Source organism: Falco peregrinus, chromosome Z (genome assembly GCF_023634155.1).
Source record: "Falco peregrinus isolate bFalPer1 chromosome Z, bFalPer1.pri, whole genome shotgun sequence".
NCBI classification, from domain to species: domain Eukaryota; kingdom Metazoa; phylum Chordata; class Aves; order Falconiformes; family Falconidae; genus Falco; species Falco peregrinus.
Window position 1 is genome coordinate 41,378,310 of NC_073739.1, and position 14,507 is coordinate 41,392,816.

Here is a 14,507-nt window from a genome sequence, read left to right on the forward strand (position 1 = left end):
GACACCTGAAAATCCCCCACATGCCCCTCAGGCACACAAAGGGCATCCAGCATCCAACCTCAAACATGCTTACAGCAGAAAGCCTGTCCTTTGTCCTTCCCTGTCTATCCAGAGCTGCTAGGGGCAGAAGCTGCTGCAGGGGCACAGAGGACGCGCTGTCTGTCCTGCCACAGTGTCTGGTGCCACAGGACAAAAGGCAGGTCCTCGTGTGAGCCCACAGGGACCACTTCCAACACAGTTCTGTTCACCTGTACCTAAGCTGTGCTGCTACGTGGTGCTGTTCACAGATGAATAATTTTCTGGGTCTTGTCCTGCTTTGTGTTTTTTTGAGCGAGAACATGGGAAACTCCCACCAAAATGAGCAATATTACAAAGCCTTATTCCTCTTCATCTGCCTGTAGCTTCTTACAACAACCCATAGTACAAAACCACAGCCATAACAAAATTTTACTTTAAACTGTAAGCAAACATTTTCATTTTAAACACCTAAGAGTAACACATGGATCTTACACAGCCAGCCTGATTTTTAGAGATACTAAGCACCACCACTGAATTCAGGAGGAACTGAACTGGAGGAAGATCAGTACTTCTGACTACACAGAGTAAACAACACTGAATTTTACAGGCCAGTTGTTATAGGCAATCATCTTGAGAAAATCTTGGTGTAAAAGGACCTTTGGTACATACTGTTTCCTGAATTGTGGTTATTTTCTATTTTTGAAGTCAATAGACATATGTCAGTTCAAATGAACTGAGTATCTGACCCCTCATATTTGCATAATCACATATGCACACATATATGTACATCTACTTGTGCATACATAGGCTGTATTAAATGGAAGTATTTAATTTAATTCTTTTTACAAAGTAATGCTTCTTATAAACAGTAAATTAGGGAAGTCAATACTATCTATATACTTTTTACAACAAGAAATTCTTACAATGAGCAACTTGTCATGTTCTTTACCTCTAATTTATTATAATGTTCAAAAAATCCGTTAACCTGGGAACTCAAAAACATGTGGGGGTTGTAAAACTATCCACCACAATAAAAGACTTACAACATTTTTAGCTAGCTGAGGAACTGGGAATTAGGTTGATGGAAGGGATTATTGCTTAATATTTTCCGTAACATCAGCAATCTTGCCAAAATCCCTTGGTTGCTCTGAGAGTAGGAGACATCTGTTTTATGGGGTGAGCACATATCCTGGAATGTCTGCCATGAGGCAGCGTCACAACCAGGCTTCATTACCCCTTCACACAGTAAGCCTCGTTTACACTTCACAGTGCCATGGAAAAATCACATATTCTGCTTATGCCAGCAGAAGCCTTGTTATAAACATAGTCCTACAGGTTAGAAATTCCCTTTGTCAGTCATTTAGTTCACGTGGGGAACGTCTGCAGGCTGTACTAGCACGTGACCCATTTCGCCATCCACATTGCACCACAGGTTGGCCATGGAAGCTTCTGCTAGGCGGATTTGCCTGCATAGCTGGCTCTCACCTTCTAGCTTTCAGGTTGTGATCAGTAGCACAAAGTTCAGTTGGAGGCCAGGTCCTAGTGATGTGCCCCAAGGGCTGATACTGGGGCTGCTGCTGTTCAACATCTTCATGAATGACCTGGACACAGTGTCCAGTGTCCACAGAACACAGTGTCACAAAGTCTGCAGACAGTACAAAACTGGGAGGAGAGACTGATATGCTAGAAGACATATCGTGGACAGGCTGGAAAACTTGTCCCAGAGGAACCTCATGAAGTTCAACAAATGGAAATGCCAAGTCCTACCCCTGGGGAGGAACAAAGACAGGCACAATTACACACTGGGTGCTGAACTGGCTGAAAAGCAGCTCTGCAGAGACGGGACGTGGGGTCTGTGCACACCGAATTGACCATGAGCCAGCAGTGTGCCCTTGCAGCAAAGAAAGGCAGCAGCATTCTGGGAAGACCACTGGCAGCAGGTTAAGGGAGGTGGTCGTTCCCCTCTACTCAGCACTGGTGAGACATATCTGTCATGCTAAGCCCAGTTCTGAGCTTCCCAAAACAAAACAGACACGGGCATACTGGAGCAAGTCCTACAAAGAGTCACAAAGGTGATGAGGGGACTGCAGCATCTTTCATACAAGAAAAGGGTGAGCAAGCTGGGACTGTTCAGCTGCAGAAGAGAAGGCTCCAGGCTTCATCGCATTAGCATGTATAAGTACATGAGCTTCTAGTCTCTGGATGGGTTCACCATCCCATTTTCCCATGTCCTCCCCCTGGTGATGCAGGAAGAACCACAGGGTTGCAAGTGCTGTGTGCCACCAGTACCCTCTCCCTTGGACAGAAAATGTCTGGCTTAATAGCTGAGACACTGGTTGGTGTGGGTGAGGAAGACCTATTCTTATCAGACTGCTGGGACAACTTTTGGGTCAGTTCCTTCACAGCTGAGATGCAGGCCCACAGGGAGGAAACAAGATTATCTTTGTATTCTTGGAGTTATCTGGCCAATGCATTCGTAGCTGGTGCCTCCATATCTGTCCAGATCGTCATTGTCAGGGTGCCGACATATGACATAGGTGCACCTTGTATCAAATTTTGCCACATGCACGGGGTGCACCAGATTTCATCTGGGTCTTTGGACGCCTGATTGTTACCCAGGTTGTTATAGATCTCCTCCGCCACAGCTAATTCTCTCAGATACTGGATACTTCCCTCAACGGTGGTCCATTTGCTTTGGGAATTTGCAGGTTCTTCCTTGAAGGGATACTGGTCCTTCACGCTTGACAGGAGTCACCGCCAAAGACTGAGGACTCCTGCCCTTTTTCCAATCCCTTTGTCAATGGCCTTATCTTTAGGAAGGGATCCCAGCTGCCAGGCTTCCTTACCCTCTAATTCCTGACTGTTGGCCTTGATATCCCAGCATTGGAGTCACTAGCTGAGAATTTGTTTGCCTTGTTGACTGCTAAAATCTTTTCGTGTATCTCACAGGTCACTTAGGGATAGGAATTGGGCGCTTTCTGTCTCATTTATGATCTCAGACTCTTGCTTCCTCTGTTCTGTGACTGCTCTGTGGCAGAACAGTCTACCCCTTCTGGTTCTTTCTCCTGTTCCCTGTTAGGAGAAGTGTCTTCATCCCTTACTAAATGAGTTGACTTCTGATTCCGTAGGTTTTTTTAATTGTAGGGGTGACTGGTACAGTTTCTGGTTTAGCCACAGTGTCTGTTGGTATGTTTTCAGATCCAGAGACCCTCTTTTCTTCTTGAGGGCACTGCATAATATCGAGTAGAGTTTGGTAGGTGCTGGCCAGGCCCCAGCACGCTGCAGTAAGTTGTACCTCCTTGAAATAACCAGGGATTTATTGCCCCCCCGACCCCCCCCCCCCCCTCCCCCAAGTATGCTATCACTTCATCAGAATCCTGCACTTGTTTGGGAGTGAAGTTCCAGACCACCAGAGGTGAGAAAACCAGAAGTTTTCTAGATATCTGCCCATATTTTCCCACATGCCTTGCCACCCATGACCACCCTGCCGCAGGGCCTGGGTCATATTCTCAAATAGCTTGTTAATCTTAGAAAAAGCCAGAACAGTATTCCTAAGAAGTACCAGTAGAAGTATTTTAACTGCCTAAGGATGTTCAAAATACTGATAAGCTATTGTAACGAAGGAGAAAACATCAAAGAAGAAGGTGGTGAAGGTGCCATTCTGTATTTGCTCCCCAAAAATCCCCTCAGAGCAAGAAGTGCTGTTGTTAATTGTCTCCATCAGATGGTACCTGAAGTAATGTACAGTACAGTAATGGCTTCAGCACAGTCCAAATAACCAGGCTGATCTTGAGGCCAGTGTTTTGATAATAGATCTCCCATGCAAAACACCACTAAGCACTACAGAGCACAGCAAAATGCAAAAGCCAACACCAATCTGCAACATGGACAGCAAAAAAAAAGACCATGGCACAGATCAGATAAACTAATATAGGGAACAGATGAATCGGTATCATGATCCACAGCTGTTAACAGATATAAATCTCTTCTAACACACTCTGGTCAAATTTCTGTTATTATCTCAAACCCTTTGTGTCCCACGTTGGGTACCGAAAAGGACTGTTGTGATTTAACCCCAGCCAGCACCTAAGCACCACGCAGCTGCTCACTCACTCCTTGCCCCCAGTGGGATGGGGAGAGAATCAGAAGGGTAGAAGTGAGAAAAATCATGGGTTGAGATAAAAACAGGTTAATAATTAGAAATAAATAATGATAGTAATAGTAAGGAAAAGAGGGACAGGGACAAGGGGAATAAAGCAAGCGAGAGAAAAATAGAACCCAAGAAAAGACAAGCGATGCAAATGAAAACTGCTCACCACCAATCCACCAATGTTCAGCCCATCCCTAAGGAACGCCCCCCCCCGCCCCAGTAACCTTCAGTTTTATTGCTGAGCATGACGTCACATGGTACGGAATATCCCTTTGCTCAGCTGGGGTCAGCTGTCCTGGCTGTGTCCCCTGCCAACTGCTTGTCCCCCACCAGCCTGCTGGCTGGTGGGGAGGGGTGAGGAGCAGAACAGCCCTGGCTCTGTGTAAGCGCTGCTCAGCGACAATGGAAACGTCCCTGCGTTACTAACACTGTTCCTAGCACAAATGCAAAACATAGCCCCACACTAGCTACTATGAAGAAATTTAACTCTATTCCAGCCAAAACCAGTACACCCAGTCAAAATCCTGGATGTTCACAATTCTTTGACCGAGCTGCTCAAACATGGATTTATTAGTGGGGAGCCACCTAATGAAAATTTCCAAATGTTAAAAATGAAGTGATTCAGAACTAGCCAGAGAGGGCATAATGCGAAGGAGGCCTTATATCGGTTATACCTTTACGTCTGGGAGCCTACTGGGGAAATGCACGCAAAGCCTACCAGAAGCTGCACCTTGACACGGAGGAAGAGCAGGACGAAATCCTAAGTGTTTCAGAAGATCGAAACCCACGGTTGCTGCAAAGCTTATACATTTCAGCTTGATTTCTGCTCACTAGATGGCAGCAGATTCAAAAGAATTGTTGGAAAATCGCAACCTGCCCGTGAAAAGAGCGTTTAAAGACATGGTCATGCAGTGAAGTAAAGGTGTGACTGTAAAACGTGATACAAAATTTAGTCTGGGTAAGGAAAACCCCGGGGGGTGGGGGCCAGGGGGGCAGTACAGGCTCCAGCCTGGTCGGACAAGTAGAGTCTTCTGCCACAATTTCCACAGAGCTTGTGCTTTGCTTGCCCTCCCAGGCTGGGGGTTCTGTCGTTCCGCAGGCTCACCAGGTTAAAGCTAGCGTGCCTCCCTGTGCCACATCCGAGCGCTCATTCTCTGTGTCAGTAGCATCTAAGAGAATATGTTAGAATTAAGTTCCCACTCTGTGAAAGACTTTCTTGTTGTAACGTACTTTCACCTGAATACTTTCTTTGCCCTGAAGCACAGGGGCTGTAAAGGAGAGGCAAGTAAAATATATTTAGCTAACCATCATAATTACCTTAAAAAACTCTAGATGACCACCATACTTGATCTTTTCCTGAGGATGGATTAAAGTGTCTCAGGTATGCAACATGCCTAACCTGTTACGAAATTGGTAACTTGAGAAATAAAGGGGAAAATTTCATAAATGGAAACGGTAACACCTTCTGCTGGCATGGATGGAGTTGGAAGAGATGTCTGTCCAGGGATGTGGATCTGTAAACTTCATTACAGTTCCCAAAGGTCTGTCAAAACCATTGTCACAAGAATCACAGAATGGCTGAGGCTGGGAAGGACCTCTTGAGATCACCTAGTCTCCACACCTCTCTCAAGCATGATCACCTGCAGCAAATGCAGTTGGATTTTGAGTATCCTGAAGGATGGAGATGCTGTAGCCTCTCTGGGCCACCTGTGCCAGACTTTGACCACCTTCACAGTAAAAAAGTGTTTTCTGTGATCAGATAGAATCTAATATGTTTTAATTTGTGCTCACTGTCACTTGTCCTGTCAGTGGGCACCACTGAAAAGAGCCTGACTCTCTCTTCTTTACACTCTCCCATGAGGTACTTATACATGCTAATGAGATGAAGCCTGGAGCCTTCTCTTCTGCAGCGGAACAGTCCCAGCTTGCTCACCCTTTTCTTGTATGAAAGACGCTGCAGTCCCCTCATCACCTTTGTGACTCTTTGTAGGACTTGCTCCAGTATGCCCATGTCTGTTTTGTTTTGGGAAGCTCAGCATCTCCATCCTTCAGGATACTCAAGGATACTTGCTGCAGGTGATCATGCTTGAGAGAGGTGTGGAGACTAGGTGATCTCAAGAGGTCCTTCCCAGCCTCAGCCATTCTGTGATTCTTGTGACAATGGTTTTGACAGACCTTTGGGAACTGTAATGAAGTTTACAGATCCACATCCCTGGACAGACATCTCTTCCAACTCCATCCATGCCAGCAGAAGGTGTTACCGTTTCCATTTATGAAATTTTCCCCTTTATTTCTCAAGTTACCAATTTCGTAACAGGTTAGGCATGTTGCATACCTGAGACACTTTAATCCATCCTCAGGAAAAGATCAAGTATGGTGGTCATCTAGAGTTTTTTAAGGTAATTATGATGGTTAGCTAAATATATTTTACTTGCCTCTCCTTTACAGCCCCTGTGCTTCAGGGCAAAGAAAGTATTCAGGTGAAAGTACGTTACAACAAGAAAGTCTTTCACAGAGTGGGAACTTAATTCTAACATATTCTCTTAGATGCTACTGACACAGAGAATGAGCGCTCGGATGTGGCACAGGGAGGCACGCTAGCTTTAACCTGGTGAGCCTGCGGAACGACAGAACCCCCAGCCTGGGAGGGCAAGCAAAGCACAAGCTCTGTGGAAATTGTGGCAGAAGACTCTACTTGTCCGACCAGGCTGGAGCCTGTACTGCCCCCCTGGCCCCCACCCCCCGGGGTTTTCCTTACCCAGACTAAATTTTGTATCACGTTTTACAGTCACACCTTTACTTCACTGCATGACCATGTCTTTAAACGCTCTTTTCACGGGCAGGTTGCGATTTTCCAACAATTCTTTTGAATCTGCTGCCATCTAGTGAGCAGAAATCAAGCTGAAATGTATAAGCTTTGCAGCAACCGTGGGTTTCGATCTTCTGAAACACTTAGGATTTCGTCCTGCTCTTCCTCCGTGTCAAGGTGCAGCTTCTGGTAGGCTTTGCGTGCATTTCCCCAGTAGGCTCCCAGACGTAAAGGTATAACCGATATAAGGCCTCCTTCGCATTATGCCCTCTCTGGCTAGTTCTGAATCACTTCATTTTTAACATTTGGAAATTTTCATTAGGTGGCTCCCCACTAATAAATCCATGTTTGAGCAGCTCGGTCAAAGAATTGTGAACATCCAGGATTTTGACTGGGTGTACTGGTTTTGGCTGGAATAGAGTTAAATTTCTTCATAGTAGCTAGTGTGGGGCTATGTTTTGCATTTGTGCTAGGAACAGTGTTAGTAACGCAGGGACGTTTCCATTGTCGCTGAGCAGCGCTTACACAGAGCCAGGGCTGTTCTGCTCCTCACCCCTCCCCACCAGCCAGCAGGCTGGTGGGGGACAAGCAGTTGGCAGGGGACACAGCCAGGACAGCTGACCCCAGCTGAGCAAAGGGATATTCCGTACCATGTGACGTCATGCTCAGCAATAAAACTGAAGGTTACTGGGGCGGGGGGGGCGTTCCTTAGGGATGGGCTGAACATTGGTGGATTGGTGGTGAGCAGTTTTCATTTGCATCGCTTGTCTTTTCTTGGGTTCTATTTTTCTCTCGCTTGCTTTATTCCCCTTGTCCCTGTCCCTCTTTTCCTTACTATTACTATCATTATTTATTTCTAATTATTAACCTGTTTTTATCTCAACCCATGATTTTTCTCACTTCTACCCTTCTGATTCTCTCCCCATCCCACTGGGGGCAAGGAGTGAGTGAGCAGCTGCGTGGTGCTTAGGTGCTGGCTGGGGTTAAATCACAACAGTCCTTTTCGGTACCCAACGTGGGACACAAAGGGTTTGAGATAATAACAGAAATTTGACCAGAGTGTGTTAGAAGAGATTTATATCTGTTAACAGCTGTGGATCATGATACCGATTCATCTGTTCCCTATATTAGTTTATCTGATCTGTGCCATGGTCTTTTTTTTTGCTGTCCATGTTGCAGATTGGTGTTGGCTTTTGCATTTTGCTGTGCTCTGTAGTGCTTAGTGGTGTTTTGCATGGGAGATCTATTATCAAAACACTGGCCTCAAGATCAGCCTGGTTATTTGGACTGTGCTGAAGCCATTACTGTACTGTACATTACTTCAGGTACCATCTGATGGAGACAATTAACAACAGCACTTCTTGCTCTGAGGGGATTTTTGGGGAGCAAATACAGAATGGCACCTTCACCACCTTCTTCTTTGATGTTTTCTCCTTCGTTACAATAGCTTATCAGTATTTTGAACATCCTTAGGCAGTTAAAATACTTCTACTGGTACTTCTTAGGAATACTGTTCTGGCTTTTTCTAAGATTAACAAGCTATTTGAGAATATGACCCAGGCCCTGCGGCAGGGTGGTCATGGGTGGCAAGGCATGTGGGAAAATATGGGCAGATATCTAGAAAACTTCTGGTTTTCTCACCTCTGGTGGTCTGGAACTTCACTCCCAAACAAGTGCAGGATTCTGATGAAGTGATAGCATACTTGGGGGAGGGGGGGGGGGGGGGGAGGGGGGGCAATAAATCCCTGGTTATTTCAAGGAGGTACAACTTACTGCAGCGTGCTGGGGCCTGGCCAGCACCTACCAAACTCTACTCGATATTATGCAGTGCCCTCAAGAAGAAAAGAGGGTCTCTGGATCTGAAAACATACCAACAGACACTGTGGCTAAACCAGAAACTGTACCAGTCACCCCTACAATTAAAAAAACCTACGGAATCAGAAGTCAACTCATTTAGTAAGGGATGAAGATGCTTCTCCTAACAGGGAACAGGAGAAAGAACCAGAAGGGGTAGACTGTTCTGCCACAGAGCAGTCACAGAACAGAGGAAGCAAGAGTCTGAGATCATAAATGAGACAGAAAGCGCCCAATTCCTATCCCTAAGTGACCTGTGAGATACACGAAAAGATTTTAGCAGTCAACAAGGCAAACAAATTCTCAGCTAGTGACTCCAATGCTGGGATATCAAGGCCAACAGTCAGGAATTAGAGGGTAAGGAAGCCTGGCAGCTGGGATCCCTTCCTAAAGATAAGGCCATTGACAAAGGGATTGGAAAAAGGGCAGGAGTCCTCAGTCTTTGGCGGTGACTCCTGTCAAGCGTGAAGGACCAGTATCCCTTCAAGGAAGAACCTGCAAATTCCCAAAGCAAATGGACCACCGTTGAGGGAAGTATCCAGTATCTGAGAGAATTAGCTGTGGCGGAGGAGATCTATAACAACCTGGGTAACAATCAGGCCTCCAAAGACCCAGATGAAATCTGGTGCACCCCGTGCATGTGGCAAAATTTGATACAAGGTGCACCTATGTCATATGTCGGCACCCTGACAATGACGATCTGGACAGATATGGAGGCACCAGCTACGAATGCATTGGCCAGATAACTCCAAGAATACAAAGATAATCTTGTTTCCTCCCTGTGGGCCTGCATCTCAGCTGTGAAGGAACTGACCCAAAAGTTGTCCCAGCAGTCTGATAAGAATAGGTCTTCCTCACCCACACCAACCAGTGTCTCAGCTATTAAGCCAGACATTTTCTGTCCAAGGGAGAGGGTACTGGTGGCACACAGCACTTGCAACCCTGTGGTTCTTCCTGCATCACCAGGGGGAGGACATGGGAAAATGGGATGGTGAACCCATCCAGAGACTAGAAGCTCATGTACAGATTCTGCGAGGAAAAACAACGGCCAAAAGGCATCCAGGAAAATTACTGCTACAGTGTCTGTTGGGCAAAGCAGAAGGGCTGATCATACTTTTGACCCTGATGAAGGGACTTCTGTTTTTCAGTTACAAAAATCAAGTAATGAAGACTCCAGCCACAAATAGTAGGGCCCTGCCTTCAGCCAGGTGGAGGAAAGGGACAGCTGAGTTTTCTGGGCTGTCTGGGTTCGATGGCCTGGAACATCAGCCCCACAGGAGTATAAAGCTCCAGTGGACACTGGTGCACAGTTTACTCTAATACCATCAGATTACGAAGGGGCAGAATACACCTGCATTTCTGGAGTGATGGGGGGATTCCAAGAACTCTCTGTGTTGGAGGCTGAGGTAACCCTAACTGGGAATGAGTGGCAAAAGCATCCTCTTGTGACTGGTCTGAAGGCTCCATGTATCCTTGGCATAGGCTACCTCAGCAGAGTGTACTTCAAGGACCCAAAAAGATACCGGTGAGCTTTTGGTATAGCCAGCTTGAGTATGGAGAAGATTAAACAGCTGTCTATCTTGCCTGGTCTCTCAGAGGATCCATTTGTTGTGGGGCTGCTGCAAGTTAAAGAACAGCAAGTAGATATTGCTACCATGAGAGTGCACCAGTGACAATACCATACCAGTGGAGACTCCCTGGTTCCCATCCATAAGCTGATCAAACAACTGGAGAGCCAAGGAGTGACCAGTAAGACTCATTCGCCCTTTAATAGTCCCATATATCAGTGCAAAAATCTAACAGAGAGTGGAAGCTAACAGTGGACTACTGTGGCCTGAACAAAGCCACATTGCCACTGAGTGCTGCCATGCAAGACATGCAAGAACTCCCATATGAACTGGAGTCAAAGGCCATCAAACAGCATGCAGCCAGTGGTACCACTAATGGATTTTTCTTGACCCCTTTGACAGCAGAGTGCAGGCCATGGTTTGCTTTCACGTGGAGGGGCATCCAGTACACCTGGAATCGACTGCCCCAGGGGTAGAAACAAAGCCCTACCATCTGCTGTGGACTGCTACAGACTGCACTGGAACAGGGTGGTGCTTGCCAACACCTATAGTACATTGGTGAGATCACTTGTGGGGCAATACCATGCAGAAAGCATTTGAGAAGGAGAGAAGAATAATCCAGATTCTTTTGAAAGGTGGTGTTGCTATAAAGCAAAGCAAGGTCAAAGGACATGCACAGGTGATCCAGTTTTTAGAAATAAGATGGCAAGATGGGCATCATCATCTCCCAGTAGATGTGATCAATAAAATAACTATATCTCTACTAAGACAAAGAAACATAAGCTTTCTTAGATGTGTGGTTTTGGAGAAGGTATATTCCAGGTTATAGTCTGATCATAAGCCTTCTTTATTGAGTGACCTGGAAGAAGAAGGACTTTGAACGGGTCCCTGAGCCTTTGAACAAACTAAACAGGAGACAGTTAATGCAGCATTTGGGCTAGTCCACACAGGACAAGATGTGAAAAATGTGCTTTACATCTCAGCCAGGGATAACAGCCCCACCTGGAGCCTCTGGCAGAAAGCACCTGGAGAGACTCAAAGTCAACCTCTAGGGCTTTGGAGCTGGAGATCTGAATTCCATTATCCTCCAACTGAAAAAGAAGCATTAGCAGCACATGGAGGAATTTGAGCCACTTCAGAAATAGTTGGTACTGAAGCACAATTCCTTTTGGCCCCTCAGTTGCCTGTGCTGGGGTGGATGTTCAAAGAGGGTCCCCTCTACTCATCGTGCAACTGATGCTACATGTAGTAAATGGGCTGCCCTGATAATGCAACAAGTTCAAACAGGAAACCTTGACTGTCCAGGAATCCTGCAAATGGTCATGGACCAGGCAGAGGGCTGAAACTTCAGTGTTGTCAAAGAAGGTAACACATGTTGAAGAAGCCCCACTGTAAAATAAATTACGAAAACCACAAAGCAGTATGCCCTGTTTGCAGATGGATCCTGTCATACTGTGGGAAAATGCCAAGGGTAGAAAGCTGCTGTACGGAGTCCTACAAAACAAGTTGCAGAAACTGCTGAAGGAAAACTTAAATTGAGTCAGCTTGCAGAAGTGAAAGCCATCCAGTTGGCTTTAGATACTGCTGAAGAGAAAAATGGCCAGTATTTTATCTCTAAACTGACTCACAGGTGGTGAAAAACGCTCTGGGGCAGGGGCTACAGTGACAGAAGAAGCCAGCTGGCAGGGTAGAGGCAAAACCATCTGGGCTGCTGAACTGGGGCAAGGTATTGCTGGACCAAGCTCTTTTCCAGTGTAAATGGGTCAGCTCCACTGCATTCAGGAAAATCTCACCTTAAAGTATCTGGCAGACAGGTTTTGTGACTTAGCTGCAAAGGGATGCTGTCTTCCACAGACGCAAACAGGCAGCAACATTTTCAATACTTAGCTTTTCAAGTTGTAAAGTGTTGCAACAGTGAAATGCTGAGGTGTCAAAGTCAATAGGTATGGGGTGGGGCTCCAAGAGATGGCTGAGTCATAGCAAAAACAGGCACTCCACCTCTGCTTCCTACCACGCCTATGCCTGGCAATCCCAAACCCATTAGCACCAGTATGACAGGTTTCTGTCCCCAGATTGGGCCAGTTTATCTCACAGAAAACTTCAGTCTTTTTTTTTTCTTGATGGGCAAGCTTTCCTAAAAGAAAGCAGTGTGTGTTATACAGCACACAAACCCCCACCCACCCACCCCCCCCCCCAAAAAAAAAACCCCACCTATATAAAAGATGTACTAAATACTTGTTTGAGCTAAATAAAAGTAGCTACAGAGAAACTGGAAATGTAACAACTTGCTTTAAGATGGAGCAAGAAGTCTGGCAGATTCAAGATCCACACTCAAGACATTCCAAAGAATGCATGTCTTCAGAAATAAAATAAGATTCTGTGATTTGTTCATTAAGGTCAGCCTTATAATTTATATGGTCTCACGTTATTTGGTCTAGCGAGTTGTATTTCTTTAATATTTTTCAATTTCTCTCATTTTCTTTTTTTCACGGCAAATTTAGCAAGATCTGCTAATTCTCTTTCCCCTTTCAGTAGATTTGTATTTGGTCTGCTAAGTTTACTTTTCCTCACAAAAGCTAATCGGGTCATCATGCTAACCATTTAGAAAAAATCTCAGCTAATCAAAGTTTGGCTCTTCCAAGTATCATGGTATTTAGGACATATGACCCTTTTAGCTCACTTCCTCTTGTATTTGTCTGATCATAGAAATTGCTAGTCTTTGAGCATACAATTATCCACCTAGTTGAAATCCGAGAGTTTCACAAAAACAACAGGAATTTTAGTTTCATAAAAATAACAGGAGGCAGTCTTGCATGGGTGTGCTGGTGAGGAACTTCCATAAAACCAAACATTGTTTGACCCACCACAGTCAATACGACACGAAATGTGCAGAGCCTGCAGCCACTCAAACAGTTTTACGGAAGAAGGAGGAAGGACAGGGCTCAGAAACTTTCTGTGTTTGGCACCCAGCCACATCTGCTCACAGCAGTCGTTTTGGTAAGTTAAGCTATCCTTCCATGACAGGCCCTTGCCAGAGAGTATCTTGCCAGGAGGCTTTTCTTATTTTGAAGGGGTCACGTAGGGGAAAGCAAAAGTAATTTTGAAGTGCTCATGCTAAGCACCAGGCTACAAACCTGTAACGCCCTGTCTCTGAGAGGTAACGTAAGTAATTTTGGGAAGTCTCTGCTATTTACCTCCCTTCAAAATCCATATATTTTCACACATTTTGCTGAGGAGGTCTGGATTGGGGTGGGGAGATGAATTCTTACGAGGACCATCTCATGCAGTGGTTTAAAAGCGCCTGTTTCCCATAGTGATGGAAGCAAAGCAGCAGTAGGAAGAGACTTTCCTGAGCTGGGCAGAAATTAAGTAACTAAGAGGGCAAACAGGAACATGAGGAAGCTGTAAGTGGAAGAGGCTGAGCAGGTGCAAGCAGTATTCACAAAATACACTGGTTACTTAATCCAATAGTAAGAGGAGTACAAGCTTTTCCTCTAGAGGAAGCCAGGTCTGTGTCTGCTTCCCCACCTGCCCCGCCTTTTCCCACTTGCTGTAATTCGTGTGCTTGTCTATGGTGAATCAATTGCTCTGAACGTTAGTTAGCCGCTTCCACCGGGGCGGCTGGTGTGACACGGGGCTGGGCCCGGCACCCAGCGGCGCCCCAGCGGGCGGGGCGGGCGAGGGTCGCTCCGCAGCAGCCGCTCGCACCGCGCCGCGCCGCCTCCGCCATCGCTCACGCCGAACCCGTGCGTTCACCGCTGCGCTCCCGGGAGGGCCGCAGCGCACGAAGCAGCCTCACCAGCGTAGCCGGGCTCCACGGGACGCTGCTCGCCGCGTTCTCCCAGCTACGGCGAGGCGCTTCCCGCACCCCCCGAGGGACCCGCGCTGGCAGGGCCGGCCGCGGCATCACGCCCCCACCGCCGGCAGCCCGCCTGCCCGCCGACCCGCGCTGGGGATGGGGCTGCTGCGGGCCCCGCTCCCCGCGGGCGGACGCCGGCTCGGGCCCCTCCCGCCCGGCCAGCCCCGGCATGAGGCTTCCCCCGCCGGTCACGAAGGCCGGGCCGGGCCCACCACGCCCCGGCGGCGGGCGGGGCCGCGCTCCGGCTGC

At 46.8% G+C, this 14,507-nt stretch overlaps 1 long non-coding RNA gene across 1 annotated transcript in view; it reads right to left on the reverse strand.

Moving 5' to 3' along the window:
- LOC129782801 (uncharacterized) overlaps positions 1-4,356 on the reverse strand; it is a 101,061-nt gene extending 96,705 nt beyond the window's left edge. Inside the window, exon 1 of the long non-coding RNA XR_008744927.1 lies at positions 4,335-4,356. This is a non-coding gene — a long non-coding RNA (uncharacterized LOC129782801). The remainder of the gene's footprint in view (positions 1-4,334) is intronic.
- Between the last annotated feature and the right edge of the window lie 10,151 nt (positions 4,357-14,507).